This window comes from Xenopus tropicalis, chromosome 8 (assembly GCF_000004195.4).
Source record: "Xenopus tropicalis strain Nigerian chromosome 8, UCB_Xtro_10.0, whole genome shotgun sequence".
NCBI lineage: Eukaryota > Metazoa > Chordata > Amphibia > Anura > Pipidae > Xenopus > Xenopus tropicalis.
Window position 1 is genome coordinate 47150448 of NC_030684.2, and position 16043 is coordinate 47166490.

The window sequence follows — 16043 nt, forward strand, 5'->3', positions numbered from 1 at the left end:
GCAGTAGAGTGAAAAAGCCGAAATTAAACATAGAAGTCGGCTTTTCACTCTACTGCGCATGTGCCGACCCAGGGATTTTGCTGGCAGTGCGAAGACGGAAGGAGGAAGGCTCGCTGCAGGTACCCCGGACTGGTGCTGTTTTCTCCTAACAGGGGCACCAGCCCGGGGTACAAGGTAAGCGATTTAAGTCACTTGGGGGTGCCTAACATTTTGGCACCCCCAAGTGACTTAGCCTTTCCTTCTCCTTTAAGTACAGGCCTGGACTGGGATTTAAAATAATCTCTGGCATTCCAAGTACACATAGACCCAAACAACCCCCCACCAGCCCAATAAATAGTGACTGTATATGGAATCTTACAGCAGCCCCTCTAGCTTTTCCAGAATACACAGCTTGTCAGTTTGGGCCTGCTTTAGTACTTAAAAAACTGCCAACTTGGTCCCATCAGACTGAGTTGGCATCTTATTGGACTGTTTATGGGGCTCTTAACGACAGACTGCCCTAGTGATATCTGGACCTACAGTTTTAAATATGTATATCTAAAGAGGTCAAAACACACGTGATATTAGCCTTAACCTGAATTTGCAGAACAGCCCTCCAGTAGACAGTCCCACAATTGCATTAGAAGGAAGCTGAATATCAAAAAGGCCAATGACCTTTTGATCTGGTCAGTGGGTGCAGCTTTAATGGCCACCCCTCAGGTTGCAGACCAAAGTCTGTCTTCTTTCAATGCTATCCCCCACATGTTAACCAAATACCCTTCATACATAAATATGACTGTAACTGACTGGATTGGATTGAATTATGATTCACCTTAATCAGAGCAGTCTCTTTAAAAGTTGTACTTAGCTGTCTCTTTATTTTGAAATATATTGTCCACAGTTTGGTTGAATCCCACCACTATTAGCACAGTTTTGATTTGCCTGAATACTTTGAATTCAGCTGAAGCAAATCTGGTTTTCTGGTCATCTGTGTAAAATTCAATAGAATCAAATTCATTCATGGTGTCTAATTCTAATATATTCATATAATAAACAAAAGCAGTGAATATCCTGTAAATGATATCCTTATAAATGGTGCTTAGTAATGTGATTTGTTACATGACTCACTAAAATGTGTGTATTATAATAAAAAAAGTATCCCCTGTTGAAAAATATGAGGATATTAGAAGTCACCTTGGAGTTTCATGACCTGTATAAAAGCACTCGGCCTTCAACCTTGTGTTTTTATATGATCATGGAACTCCTTAGTGACTCTTAATATCCTTACATTTTACAATAGGGGGTACTTTATACACTGTATATTTTGAGTTTTACTCAATAGGCAGTACAATATGCAGTTACAGAGGCTAGTGAACATTTTCCATATGTATCTTGTAACTTTGTTTTCAGCAGATGGGAAAGGTCTTAAAATAATGGAGAATCTCCGGATTAAAGAGTAACTTCAAGATTGCATACAGTTGCTGGCCTATACAGAACACCATGCTCTGAAGGCGCAATCTTACAATTTATGGTATCAGTCACTTAGAGGAAACAATGTGACAGTCTTATTGCTTGTGGCTGTATCCTGCCCGCCATTGTTTTGTTGCACTTTGCTCCCTTTCCCATCTGTACGCTCTGTAATTAACTGTAAACCCAAATAATGAAGGGAGAAGTTTATTGCCCCTTGTTCTAAAATCTGCCCCAGGTCAGTAGAGAAAGGTCTTTGCAAACAAGAGACAGGAAATGTATAGGAAGAATTCAGTCCGAAACCCATATGTCACCCATTATGACACACAGGAGATCAAAGGGTTAACCCCTTCCCTGCCAGGACAGCCTAGTATTTATTGGTGGCTCTGTGTTCTTTAGTCCAAAAGAGCCTATTCCCTTGTAACTAATTTATCTAAATTAAATGCAAGAATCAATATTACATCTGTCTAAACCATTGCTTTTTATTTATACAGGCCTAAAGAAATCACTTACAAATAATTAATGCTGACACTATAAATCCAGTGTAGAGCTATAATTTTTGTGTAATACTCTTTCAGCTGCATTGCAGAACTAGTACAAAAAACCCATGAGATTTATTTGGCTCATTAAATTAGACATGCCAGCAATTAAAACTGAGAAACTTGTTACATAGCAAGAAGACTGCAAACGTTTGTGTATCCTATTATTTGTAGATATATGGCCATGTAATATGCAGATTGTAAGCCTGTATTATGTTTGTTTAACTTGTAGACAGCAAGCCTTTGGTTATGTTATGAAATTAGTAACTGCAATAGGGCAGGAACTAGAGCCTAGGGCACAAGCATTTTTCTAGACAAGTATTCAAGAAATATTGTATTGCTGTTTTATTTGTATTTTATTTTCCAGATTCAATTAAAGGTAAATAATAGTGCCAGGCACCTATTCCTATTTTTTTTTATTATTCTTATACAGCACTGACTTATTCACTTATGTGGCTCATAAAATATGTACTACTGCATTTAAAGCCTTATATGTCCTGCATGCACCTGTACCCTGTGGAATCTCTTTGCGTGGACTTCTGCTTCTTATAAATGTAAAGTGTTGAGAGCAGTCGATTGTGAAGAAGGGAAGCAAAGATGAATTGCATTGAAGGCAGGAAACAGGTCTAAATTAAATTTCAAGCACACAGAGGCCCCCACAGGCCCAATAAATAGTGACTGTATATGGCATTTTACAGCAGCCATCTGACATTTATCAGAATCTACATATTGCCAGTCGAGGCCCGGCTGGCAGCCAGCCAGCTGGACACAGCACTCCTGGCTGTAAACCCTACAGCATGCTATCTGAGGGGTTTATCATTTGACCAGCTCCTTGTCTCTCAACTTTCTCACCACTAAGGCCTGTGGTACACATCAGGTGTGTGTGCACCTGTCACTGTACTCTTGGGACAAATTTGGACAGAAAATGCAAACTCAAGTGTTTTCTGGCCACAGTATACCACTTGCGCACAGTGCCATGCAGATCACAATCATTCCTGTCACTACACACACAGGAAGGGTGCCGGGGGCATTGGTGGAGAAAATGTGTTGTGTGCCAAAGGCACAATAATGCTGATGGGTCTCTGCAGCAAGTCTTTGTAGACTTTTATAATAAGCATATTGCAAGGCTATTAGTATTATTCTGTACTATGGATATTGTAATACCAGTATGTTTTGTAGTAATTTAAGCCTTTAGAATGTTGTGTTATAATTACACTGCAAGCCTTTAATATGTTTGTGTAATTGTAGTAGATTGCAAGCCTAGAGTATGTTGATGCAGTGTTCTAATAGCAAGACCGTGCTGTGTATGTTCATGTAATGGGTAACTTGCAGGCCTTTTGTGGGTTTATGTTATGCACATCAGGGGTCTTTTGAAGAAAGAATTCCTTTTTAATTTATGAAAGGGTAAGTGGTGGTTTTGCCTTGGGTATTAACAGGATATTATTTAGAAGTCAGTCTATTCATTTAAATACACATAACCACTGTTCTTTTATTAGGTATTTACCAAATGCCAATTCTTACTGTTTTCAACCACATGGAGTAAATCTCTGCAGATAAACACTTGCAAAAAAAGAGGTGGATTTTTTTTAATGTTTGCTTGTTTGTGCTGAAGCCCCGATCATCTAACCAGAAACAAATCCCTATGTTTATAACTTTTAACAAAATATATTGCAGTTATTTTATGTCTTATCCTTACAGTATTAAAGTTCACATTCACAGACTGATCTATTCAAAGCAACTGATTTCTGTCTTGAATAGCCAGCCATATCAAAACCCGTGTACTTCAATCGATTTGTAGCTGGTTTGTCCACATAAAGGTCCGATCTCCTGATATTTCCCATAAGTACTTGGAGGGGTAGCAGCAGACCGAGATATGACAGGGACTCTACTTCTGTTTTAGTCTGCTCATTGCTGAAAACACTGGTATTTTACAGTGATTACTGGCAGACCAGCTTGGTAACCCAAACATAAACCTGTGTGTGGCCGCCTTTAGTTTGACTTGGGGACTCTTACTTTCCATATGTTCCAGTTTGTATTTGCATATCACTTGCTTGTTTTCCGTACCCTGCTTGAGAACTTTTAAAAATGTGCTAAGAATAGACTAATCATCTAAGTTCTTATACTGTACATAATGAAATCCATTATTATTGTTTATTTTTTTATAGTTTATTATCATTGTCCCTACCCATTCAGCCAAGCTAGAGTGACGTTAGGCAAACAGTATATGTAGTGGATCCTGTGATTTTTGTAAGTTTACCTATTATAGTTTTAGGTTGAGCACTTGGTCCACTGCTCTTAGCCTGCATTTTTTTGAAGGCTGCTTTTCATGTTTTGAGCCAATCCCTGCTTGGCTTCGCTTCATGTAGCCGAACAGAGGCAGAAGCTCTATTTTTCAAAGCAGCTTTACTGAAGTGCGTAAAGGACCGGATCTGCTTGTCTTGGCCTGCAAAAGAAATGCAGACTGAGAGCATTGGACCAAACACTCTGTGTGCCCTCAGCCTAAATTGTGAAGACACACAAAGCTACTTAATAGCGGCTACTTGTCATGGCTACTAAATGCCAGAAAACACCCTGCCAGAGACAATACTGAGAATTGCCTCTGCTAAAACACACATAGAGACAATTATCAGTAAATGATCAGCATTGCCTATTTTAGCAGCCGTGACAAGTAGCTACTACTAGTAGCTCTATGTGTTCTCACCCTAAGATGTATTCTGGACAGCAAAAAATAATGGATTTACCCAAAACTGGCGTTTAGCTGGGGCAGCCACCCTAGGGGCAGGGGGGTAGACCCTAAAGTTTGACTTCATCTTTACAGATGTTTTTATGGCTACCTGATGATGGCATCAAATTTTGTGGCCTATTACCACATTTTAAATGCAGGAGGGTATTAAAAAAGGAAAATGTCTAGCCTGCACTAGATGCTGAAAAACACATCATGTACTTGAGTTTAGCAGTTGATTCTTTGGGAGCCAACAATTGAACTTAGTAATTTGAGAATTCAGTCTTTAGTTCAGCATCTTTAAAGCTGCTAAAAAGTGGAGAACAAAGTGAAATGTTTGTAGGCAGTTTGTAGCAGTAAGAGTTGCAGGAACTTTGTTTCTAATTCTTATATTAAACACTGTGGAGGTTATTTAACAATGTTCACGATGCAAGTGCAGGATTCAAAATCTGACAGAAGGTGCGGAGTTTTGGCAGGTGCAAGGTAGGCCTGTCCCTCTAGCAAGTCGCTAAGGACAGGGCTTGTTAGCACATTGTGCCTGTTGCACATGTGAAAGATGCATAAGTTAAGTTGTGGGAAGGATGGGGAACATCGCTGTTCCACTGCTAAAAGCTGCCAGTACTGTATTCAAGGGAAGGTACTTATTCTTTATTTTGGAACTCAAATGCCTGCACTGCCAGTGCAAAGTGCGAGGCAGAGAGCATATGTGCCAAAAACCTTGTTTTTTGCGCTTTGCACTCTGGCCTGCACTTGGTAAGTGCCCCATTGTGACTCTGTAAGAGAACAGTGGAGCAAAAAGCCTGGTACTGGTATGGGATCTGTTATCCGGAAACCTATTACCCAGAAAGGCCATTCCCTTAGACTCCATTATAAGCAAATAATTATGATTTCTAAAAATGATTTCCTTTTTCTGTGTAATAATAAAACAGTACCTTGTACTTGATCCCAGCTAAGATACAATTAATCCTGATTGGAGGCAAAACAATCCTATTGGGTTTAACTAATGCTTAAATGATTTTTTAGTAGACTTTTAAGCAAGGAGATCCAAATTACAGATAGATCTCTTATCCAGAAAACCCCAGGTCCTGAGCATTTTGGATAACAGGTCCCATACCTGTAATATCTCAGAAGCCACTAAAAATAAAAAAATGAATTGAAATTAAGGTGGGTTTCTTTCCTTTTGTATTTAGGTTTAGATCCCCTTTACTTAAACCTATTGGTTATTGATATATTGATGCCCCTGTTTTAATCTTGCTGTAAAACAAAATGTATGTAATGCATTGCACTTTTTTTGTTTTTTAAGACTGACAGCGACTCCACATGTTTAACATCAAAAGGTGTAATTTGCTTTTTTTCACTCCTGATCTGCTCTCTGTAGTCTGTAGTTTTTGATCCTATGCGACAGTGGCCTGCCATCTCTGTGGCTGTTTGATGCATCAGTACCAAATGAGGCACAGTGTGACACCAACGCTGGGGCCGCTCAAGGGGGTTGCACTGAGAAGACGCTGAGGGTGTTAAAAGTGTCAAAGGTCCCTTATCAGTGGAGTTCTATCTCATACAGGAACTGTCATGGTGTCCTTGAGATTGTCCTTTCAACCCCAGAATAGAGCAGCTCATTATGGCCATCCAGCTGAGGCCCCAAATTGATATTTGTATGTCATGATTTCACTAAAATCAGGCCTGCACAAATGTAGTTTACCAGATAGGTTGCCTATATGTGCAACAGGTTGGATTGTGCTGTTGTAATGAAATAGGAAGAGGCTGATCAGCAATGGATACCATTTGAGATGGTGTATGAGACATTGCAAATACTCATACAGCTAAAAAAGCAATATATATTTATATACCCTTGAAGCAATGTTTCTTATACTTGGGTACCCAGATGTTACTGACTAAAATTCTCAGCATCCTTCTACTTATAATCAAGCATCAAAGCATTATGTGAACTGTCCTCACATCTGGGGACCCTGAGTTCAGAAGCAGGGCGCAAGAGGGAATTTTGAGGGTATGATGTGTTCCAGTTCCTTTCGTATTTCTATTTGCATTCATAGAAAAAGCTGGAAGCTTTTATTTTACTTGCCATATTATGAGGCCTTCCTATTTAAGGGCTATGACACATGCAACTACTTGTACTTGTCATGGTTACAAAACGCCAGAAAATGCCCTAGCAATACTGCTAAAACACATTTAGAGACAAATATCAGTATTGTCTATTTTGTAGCCGCGACATGTAGTTGGCTACAAGTAGCTCTGTGTGTCATTGCCCTTAAAGCTAAAGTACTATCAACTACTGGTCTGTTGCATTGGTGTTGATGGATAAATCTATGTTTTGCCAAATAACATGGCAGCTTCCACTAACATCTTACTGTCTTCAGAAATAAATCAAAGCTGTTAGCTACAAATAAGAGATATTTTGCCTTAGTTATGTAATTTGTGGGCTTATATCACTGCACTACACTGGTCAAAAATGACTGATAAAAGTTACCCCATGTTCATTATACTATTTAGAATTCTGGTTTCTTTTGTGGTTCCCTTTAGCCTGTCTCATTGTAACCTTGTTGCTTATACTGTCTGACCATTCTGGTGACCAACTCCTGGTCTGTATATCTGCAGCAAATAATAGCAGCGCTGCTCAGTCTGTCTCTTCCTGTGTCCTTTCCCTGTTTGTTTTGTACCTGTGTCTGCCCAGCAGGGTAATCTCCTACCCCTGCTGTGCCAACAACTGTACCATCCTCCTCCCAAACAACTCTCCCTCTGTAGTGTGCATAACAATCCCTGTTTAGAGAAGCTACTGTTTGCACAGTCATGGGAATACAGGCACAGTGCTGCATTGCATACAATATTTACATATCACCCGTATAAATCTAGTACATACCCATATGTCTGAATACACGACAAGTTACTACTTGTCTAACTGAAAAGATTTGACAATAAGGTGAATTATATGGTACAATAGGTAAGAGTGTCAGTTATGAATGGATAACAATTTAAAAACTGTCCTTAAAAAAGCACTGATATTCAAGCGAAGGAGTATATTATGAAGATTTAAAGGTTTCTTGTCTATAAGATGGGACCTGCCGACTGGATATTGGCCATTCAAATGACTTATAACCCATAACTTGCTCAATGACTCCATGGTCTTATAGTCTGATTTAGAATGCAGACTTTGCGCCTTCCTATAATGTCTAGTTGTAAGACTGCCCCAAACGTAACAGTTGCTACAGCAGTAATAGCAAGTAGTAGTTTTTAATTGCAGTGTAATATATATCCAGTCGTAATATTGTAGAACATTACTCCACTTAAGATTCATTGATTTATGCCTGTCACTGGTTTCTAGGGTAAACAAGACCCTAGCAACCAGATAGCTGTTGAAATTCCAAACTGGAGAGTTGCTAAACAAAAAGCTAAATAACTGGAAAAAAACACAAAAAATTAAAACAAATTGCAGATTGGCTCAGAATATGAACGTGTGTGTCATGCTAAAAGTAAATTTAAAGGTGAACAACCCTTTTAATCTATTCAGCACTGGAATATCTTACATTATATTCACTTGCTTAATTATACACCTTAATATTATAGAATTAGCCCAAATGTTATTGTTCTTTGTAATGTATCTTGGCTCAGTGCTCTATAAACAAATACATCTGGTGACATTTTAGCACCGCTCCTTCTGCACAAATAGCAATTTGCACTTATTCATGGAAGCTGTCATAGTGGGATACAATAAAACCTTGTATGTAGAAACTAATGGAACAGTTCCCCCCAGTGGTCAGATTGAAAAATGTTAGTGTGCAAAATATGTGGGTAAAGTAGTAACTGAATCATGCTTTTTATTGTACACTGGTCTATATGTGATCAGGACTGAACCCTCAGAAACAAAAGCAGTTGCTGTTGAGTTATTAATTGCCCCTGTTCTGTACAATGAATTGTATCGATCATGTATTCAGCCCCTGAACAATAAACTATGAAGACTGGGCTCAACATGGAACTGGAAAGAATCACAGGAAATATAAACATAATTTAGATCTGCAAATGTAAATGCTTGTCCAATTGTACTACAGTCTGTGAGCGCCCCCTGCTGGCATTTTTTCTGTGAGTCCATTCAGTCTGGTTGTAAAATAAACCAGAGTATAAACAAACAGGGTTTGAGACTTTTTGGGTTTAAGCCCCCCTTTGCAGTAGGGGTGAACATCCTCTTTAATTTACTTTTGACTGGCTCTAAAATAAACAAAAACTAGGACTTTTGTTCCAGATTCATTGCATTAGTACAGGTATGGGGTCACTTATCTGGAAACCCATTATCCAGAAATCTCTGAATTATGGGAAATCCATGGAGTCCATTTAAGGCAAATATTTTTTTCCACTCAAATCATAGCAACTTTCAGAAATCACCCCCACTACACTGTTGCTGCCAGTAGGAATTAAGTCTGTGCAGGAGCTTTTCACATGATTCTCCATGCAGGAAATGGGGATAATTTGGAGTAGTAATTCGGCGCAAAACAGCTGACAGTGTGTGGTCTAATTAGACGACCAAAACTGGGGCACACTTTTACTTAGATGGCAGGGTTTACACCCCGGGGTCCTGGATGCCACTGCCATGTTTATGAGGAGCAACCAGACGGCATATTTATGTGCCCTTTAACTACTGATTCCCAAATGGTTTAATAAGAAACCAATATAGGGATTCCTAGATCTGACCTAGTATGTGGAACCCAGATGCGCACCATAGGAACATGCATGCAGTTCTATACCATATATAGTACTAAGCGTCTCACTACCCTCATTCATACACTGCCAATAGTGACAAAGTTATGAATGGGGAACCTCTCGGCAACCAGGGAGCCATATTTACTTATTTTACAGCTGAGTAGCAATCAACTATTCCCACAGGTGGGGTGCACACCTTGCCTCAGTTGGCAGTGTTCAATCATAGCTTTATTGATTTAATGAACTGGGCTTTTTGATTCCAAGGAAAGTGAAAAACTCCTTAGTTCATCTGGCATTTGCTTCATGAGAAAAAAAAATGACATCATAATAGCAGCATATTATGTAAAATTAATCTGATTTTAAGATGACCTAATTTTTTAAATTTTGCTTTTTTGCAGATGTCAGACATGAAATTTAAACTTTAATTTGATTGCTTAGGCTTGATAACCCTAGCAACCAGGCAGCAACTGGGAAGTCAGAATATTATAGTAAGAATAAGAAAGATTAGAAAGCGTAATAATCTGAAAAGCATTTTAAGAATGAAGCAAGAATGAAAATTGCTTAGAATATGCAGTGAACATATTCACAGTAGTGTGTTGCACCAGACACAGGTAAATCTCATTTGTAAAAATTAATGCAACTGTGGGTGCACTTTGTCGCAAATCCAAGTCATTTTGGGTGTTCAGTGTGCGAGTGGCTTCTGCACCTTATTCTTTAGGAGCAAGTGTACTACACCTATTGTGAAGGGAACCCTGAAGCTATGTGTAGTGTGTGGGCTAAAGTTTGTATTGGAATTACTGTTATTTTTTGATTCAGCCACCAGGTGGCACTGTGTAGAAGGGAAGTACCTATATAGGGGGAAGTACAGTGAGCCACCTCCAGACAAGGAGAAAAGGGGAATCAGGCAGGAGGCTGGGGTCTGTGGAACCCTAAAGCTGGCCATACACGCACCGATAATATCGGACGGAACCTCGTTTCCTACGATATTCGGTGCGTGTATGGCAAGTCGGCGAGTCGACCGATATCGCAGGAGGCTGCTGATATCGGTTGACTCGCCAATCGGCCAGGTTAAAAGATTTTGATTTTTTGCAAATCGCCACGTGTGTGGCCACCTTAACTGTCAAGAGTGTGGGGTGAAGGGATTAATGTGCAAGTAATGATGCTATATCACACTGGTGACTGATAATAAATCTTTTCTTGAGTTCATTGGAAGTGCGTCATGGACCTCCAGTTTATTTGTGCTATGGTGCGTGTTACTCAACCAAGTATCCCAAGGGGGCACGGGACACCACGCTGTATACTGTCTGATCCAGAGGTGGCAGTAACTGCAGGTTTCTCAGAAGTTGACTCGAAAGTGGCACCAATTGCAACTATATGGAAGTGCAAAGAGTGAAATTTGTACCTTTAACACACAACTGACTGCGGGGAAACTTGCAGAAGTTCAACTGCATGTATGGTTGTAAATGACTACTTAAGCATTGAGTCTGAGTAAGTGGGTTCTTATGTATGAAATGTGCACCACAATACTTACATTTTCTGTCTGCTGTGTCTGACCCCATCACTTTTCTAAATCCCAGCTCTTCGGACCACTGCTTGCCTGGATGAGCGGGTGGCCTCTGCTGTTGACTCTGCTTTCTGCTCTTCTTTATGCTCCTCCTCAATAGGAGCTCCCAAGATAAGAAACAGTTTCTTATAGTTGTAACATTACAAAATGTATATTGTTGCTGATCTTTAGAACAGAGTTTGTTACAAGCCACATGGTTTAGGTAATCATAGGTCAAAAGACCTGAGGCATTTATGTTTACAAATGATATTTAAGATTTCCAAGAGCATGTTGCAGATAAGATGCTGGGACGTTGAAGTAAATATTACTTATTTTTCTTATACCTTTTACATTTTCCAGAAACAGTATTTTCTATATACAGTATATACTGTATATATGTACGTATATATATGTGAGGACCCCTTACTATTAGGGGCTTTTGTGAAGCATAAATATGCATCCAGTGAGTTTTGTTGCAGGGCTATATTGTCATCTATGAATATTGTGCTGTTCATTTAATCAGGTTTATATGTTATATAGTAATAGTCTGTAATCTTATGCATATGTGATATCAAACTACTTTTAGCTTTATTTTCCAGCAAAAAAAAAAGGTTGGCATATTTTAGATTTTACCATGTCCTAAAGCAGGGGTGGGCAAACTACGGCCCGCGGGCCACATCCGGCCTGTTTGCCTTTTTAATCTGGCCCGCCGACGCCTGATTGGTTGCGCCCCGTGCGCGTGACGTCAGAACGCACGGGGCGCAACCGTATAAAACTTCAGATGCAGCGGGAGCCGAGGGACTGACACAGCCGAGGGAGGCAGGAGGTCGCTGGAGGATGGAGCCAAAGGAAGCTGTAGGTCGCTGTGGGGGGGGGGGGGAGCTGGTGGGAGGATGTTGAGGAGGAGGATGGGAAGGACGCTGGGGGGAACTGCAGGATGCTGGGTGGGATGCTGGGGGGGAGCTGAAGGATGCTGGGGGGAACTGCAGGATGCTGAGGAATAGAGCTGGAGGATGCTGGGTGGGATGCTGAGGGGGGAGCTGGAGGATGCTGGGGGTGAGCTGAAGGATGCTGGGGAGGATGCTGGGGTGGGGAGCTGCAGGATGCTCGGTGGGAGCTGACAGGCCCTATGATTTCTAATGGTGGCCCTGGGCGTAGCGCTGGTCCGGCCCGGGCCATCTGTAAGTCAATGTGGCCCCTGAGCCAAAAAGTTTGCCCACCCCTGTCCTAAAGTGTAAGTCCAAATGTCAGGCCTCAAAAGGGTTACACTGGACAAATTCTAGGCACTCGGTTTGAAGGGAGTGTACCTAATGCATTCATTAATTCAGTACATCGAGAAGAGAACAAAACAGAGCTCATAAGGGCACATCCCTCACAGATTGAAATTTAAAACCTTTATTAATAATGTGTTAAAGTTTAGGTCAAAGTATTTCTTACTTTAATTCATTCTTAGCACTTAGGGAGTTACATTTCCCATAATAGTTAATGAAAACTTATATAATGAAAAGCATCAATTAGCCTAGAATCATTCTCTAGACATCTGATAGGGATTTTGCCCTTATTTGCGCTGTCACAACACCTTCTAATTTCCTACTAGTTTCAAGGTTAGAAAGAGTTTTTCTGAAAGCTGTCATTACATTTAGGGGCAGATTAATTATACGGACAAAATTCACCACACATCGCCAGGCTTCACCACGTAAAACTGGTGTTCAGACGACGTAAAATAAAACACCTTTATAAATATTCCATTTATTTAACACAGCTTTTTACACCAAATTTTGTTTTACTCAGCATAATAAATAGGCCCCATATTCCATCCAAAATAATCACAGGAACTCATAGTTAAACCAGATGACTCAAATTTCCCACCTGCTCTGTCATAAATCATCCGTCGGTTCCCTCCTAGGTGTTCTGCTGGTGACCTGCTTATAAATGATGAAATCGTGCATTTAAGTAAACTCACAGAGGATGTGCATGCTGGGAGTCTTGTATAAATAACAGACTCACAAGCAATATATACGGGTGTTAGACATACCACCCAATGTTGTGACAGCGCAAAGCCCTTAAGTACAAAATCCTTTTCAGATGCCTAGGAAATGATGCTAAGCTATTCGATACTTTTAACTATATAAGTTTTCATTAAATTCTATGGGAAATTTAACTCCTTAAGTGAATTAATCAGTTAGAAGTACTTGGACCTAAATTTGAATGTGTTGGTTTTAATGCAGTGTTAATAAAGGTTAAATTATAAATCCCAGTCTGTGAGGGATGTGCCCTTACGAGATGTGTTTTGTTCTATTCTCGATGTATAGGGCTTGAACCTAAAAAAGACCAATACCACTGCTTTAGGGTAAGTTTTAGATTGAGTGTCAAATGTAACTTCTGTAATAGGATATGTAGCATTATATACATGAAAATAAAAAATATTTTATACAAACATGGATTCTGTACCCATTTAGAATAAGCTGTATGTCCTACTACCACTTGGGGTCGCTATATCTGTTCTTTAGATTTGGCTTCTTGGTCACAGTGACTTTAGTTTCCATGGTAGTTACAGTGAATATTTTTGTTTATTTTGTTTTGAGAAATGTCTGACTTTAACCCTTTCAGTGCTGGTGGTTTCACAGGAGAATCACAGACCAGACTAGAATATATATATTTTACATCATTCCAGACCCCCACAATATACTCTTTTCTCTTGCCCCCAACAACCTCTGTATTTCATCATGCTGTTTTATTTGCTTTTTTTGTATAACATATTGCTTACATTGTACTTCCAATCTAAATGCAGTGTTTTTTTTTACATTACATTTCATAGTTTACATTTTTGCATAATTTCCCAGTGATGCTATCAGAGTTTTGCCTGATCTCTGCTACTGATTTATGGGAATATGGCATGGGCAGGAAATGATGTGTTTTGCTCATTTCTGCCTTCTAGCTAATGTACGTCTGTTCCCAAGTGCAGAAGAGATGTATTAAAGAGATACTGACACCTGAAATTAAACTGTTCTTTTTTAAATATATCATAATATTGTCTTTGCATTTTGTTTACAATTTTGCCACACAAGTACTTCTTGATGCTTTTATTTTATATGTTAGCTATCTGATCCCCCATATTCAGCGGTAGTCCGTTAGTATTAGAAGCTATAACTGACAGACTGAGAAGGGACAATCAGGTTGGCTGTGTCCTCCCGCTCCCCCCCTGCATCCTCCCACTGCTTCCTAATGCTCTCCCCTGCTTCCGTCCGGCTCCCCCGTGTCCTCCTGCTTCCCTCTGCTTCCTCTGGCTCTCCCCTGCATCCTCTTTCTTTCCCCCCTGTGTCCTCTGGCTCCCCGTTGCTTCTTCTGGCTCCCCCCTGCGTCTTCCCGCTCCCCGTTATGCCCTTGTGTCAGATCATAGTGGGGGCCGGGTAAATTACCTTGGGGGACCATAGTCTCAGACATCTTACAGTAGTCCCTCTGGAGTTTGCCAGAATCTACAGATTGCCAGCCCAGGCCTGCATGGACCAGTTGGGCAGAGGGTGCACTGGGTTGGCCAGAAGGCTGAGCCGGAAGTTACAGTTTGTTCCCAGAGCTCTTCGGTTAGTTGTTGTGCATGTGTGTATGTATTATGGAACAGTGATCAAAAAAAAAAAAACATGATGAAAACAGATGGAAATTACTTTGCTATATATAAATAGCAAAGAAATACAGACAGTTTTCCTATACTTGCTTCCTTCCCTGCTTTCCAGAAGGTAATGGTGTGTCTGAAGCAGGTCCAAAATATGCTATTATCCAGATGGATGTACATTAAGGGCTGTATATATCATTTCGCAGTTCTGGCTCAATTTCAAACCAGACAAGAATCTGCAGGCAAACAACTCTTGTCAGGTTTGCAAAATATCTTTGTTATTTATTAATCTTGGTAGTACCGCAGGAATGAGTCCTGACCAAGATTTCTGGGGACTGAATAAAGAAGCCTGCTCTTGCCTATGTGAAGTGGGAACAGGCAGTGCAGTCAGTCTTTCAGCTCCTCTCTCACACTGAGTATTTCAGTAGAAATTCTGTAGCTGCAATGGAGGCAAACACATTGCATTGTATTAAATATGCAGTATGGTCTAAGGCAGTGATCCCCAACCAGTGACTCGTGAGCAACATGTTGCTCACCAAGCGCTTGGATATTTCTCCCTGTGGCCTCAAAGCAGGTGCTTATTTTTAGATTGATGGCTTGGAGGCAAGTTTTGATGTATAAAAAAGGTAATGATTTTGGGGTGCATGAATTACTGCCAGTGACAATGCACCCCATGTGCCATCACCATTAGAGTTGCACCAATGCCCCACTTTGCTGGTGTGGGGGTAGGAGTGGAACACCTTGTGGGTTGTTTTAGGATTATAGTCAGTGCTGACTGCAGGTTTGCTTTGTAAAACACATGTAAAAACATCTGCAGGTATTGCAAAAGAATACAGAAAAAAGACACTGTTGTTATATAGCCACAGTATCCACCTCTATGCCTATTCATGGTGTGTGTTCTGTCAAACACAGGGCTGCCATAAGAAACTTTGGTCCCCCCCCCCCCTGAACACAAGCTCACAGTACCAAAACTTTGGCAAAGTTCCTTGTGTGTGCAGTGGGGGACAGTGGAGTTTGTCCCTGCAAAGCTTCTCTGCATTGCCTTTTGCTCAATACCAGAGTTTCAAGGCAAGTTAATCAGTTTTCCAGGCAGTTTTTGCAGAAGTTATGTAAATTGCGTAAGTTTTGGCATAACTTTATATTTAACTTAAGTAATTTGTGTAACTTTCACAATGTGACTGGACTCCCCTTACAGAAGATTTCATGGGGCCCGGCACAACTGTACCCCTCTACCCCCCCTGATGGCAGCCCTGGTCAAACAACATTCATTTTGTTAGGTAAATACAATAGATTTGGAGTCCCAACGACCACCTGCTATTTATTGGTCTCTACCAGAATTGGTTTAGTCTGGAGGGAAGTCAGCTGGGGTGTTGTGAAGGAGGCACATTGTAGTCAGTGTGCTCTGGGGTAAATTTTAAATTAAGGAATGCCTTGGCTCAGAAGTTTTGTTCAAAAGATACACTGCAATGATATTTA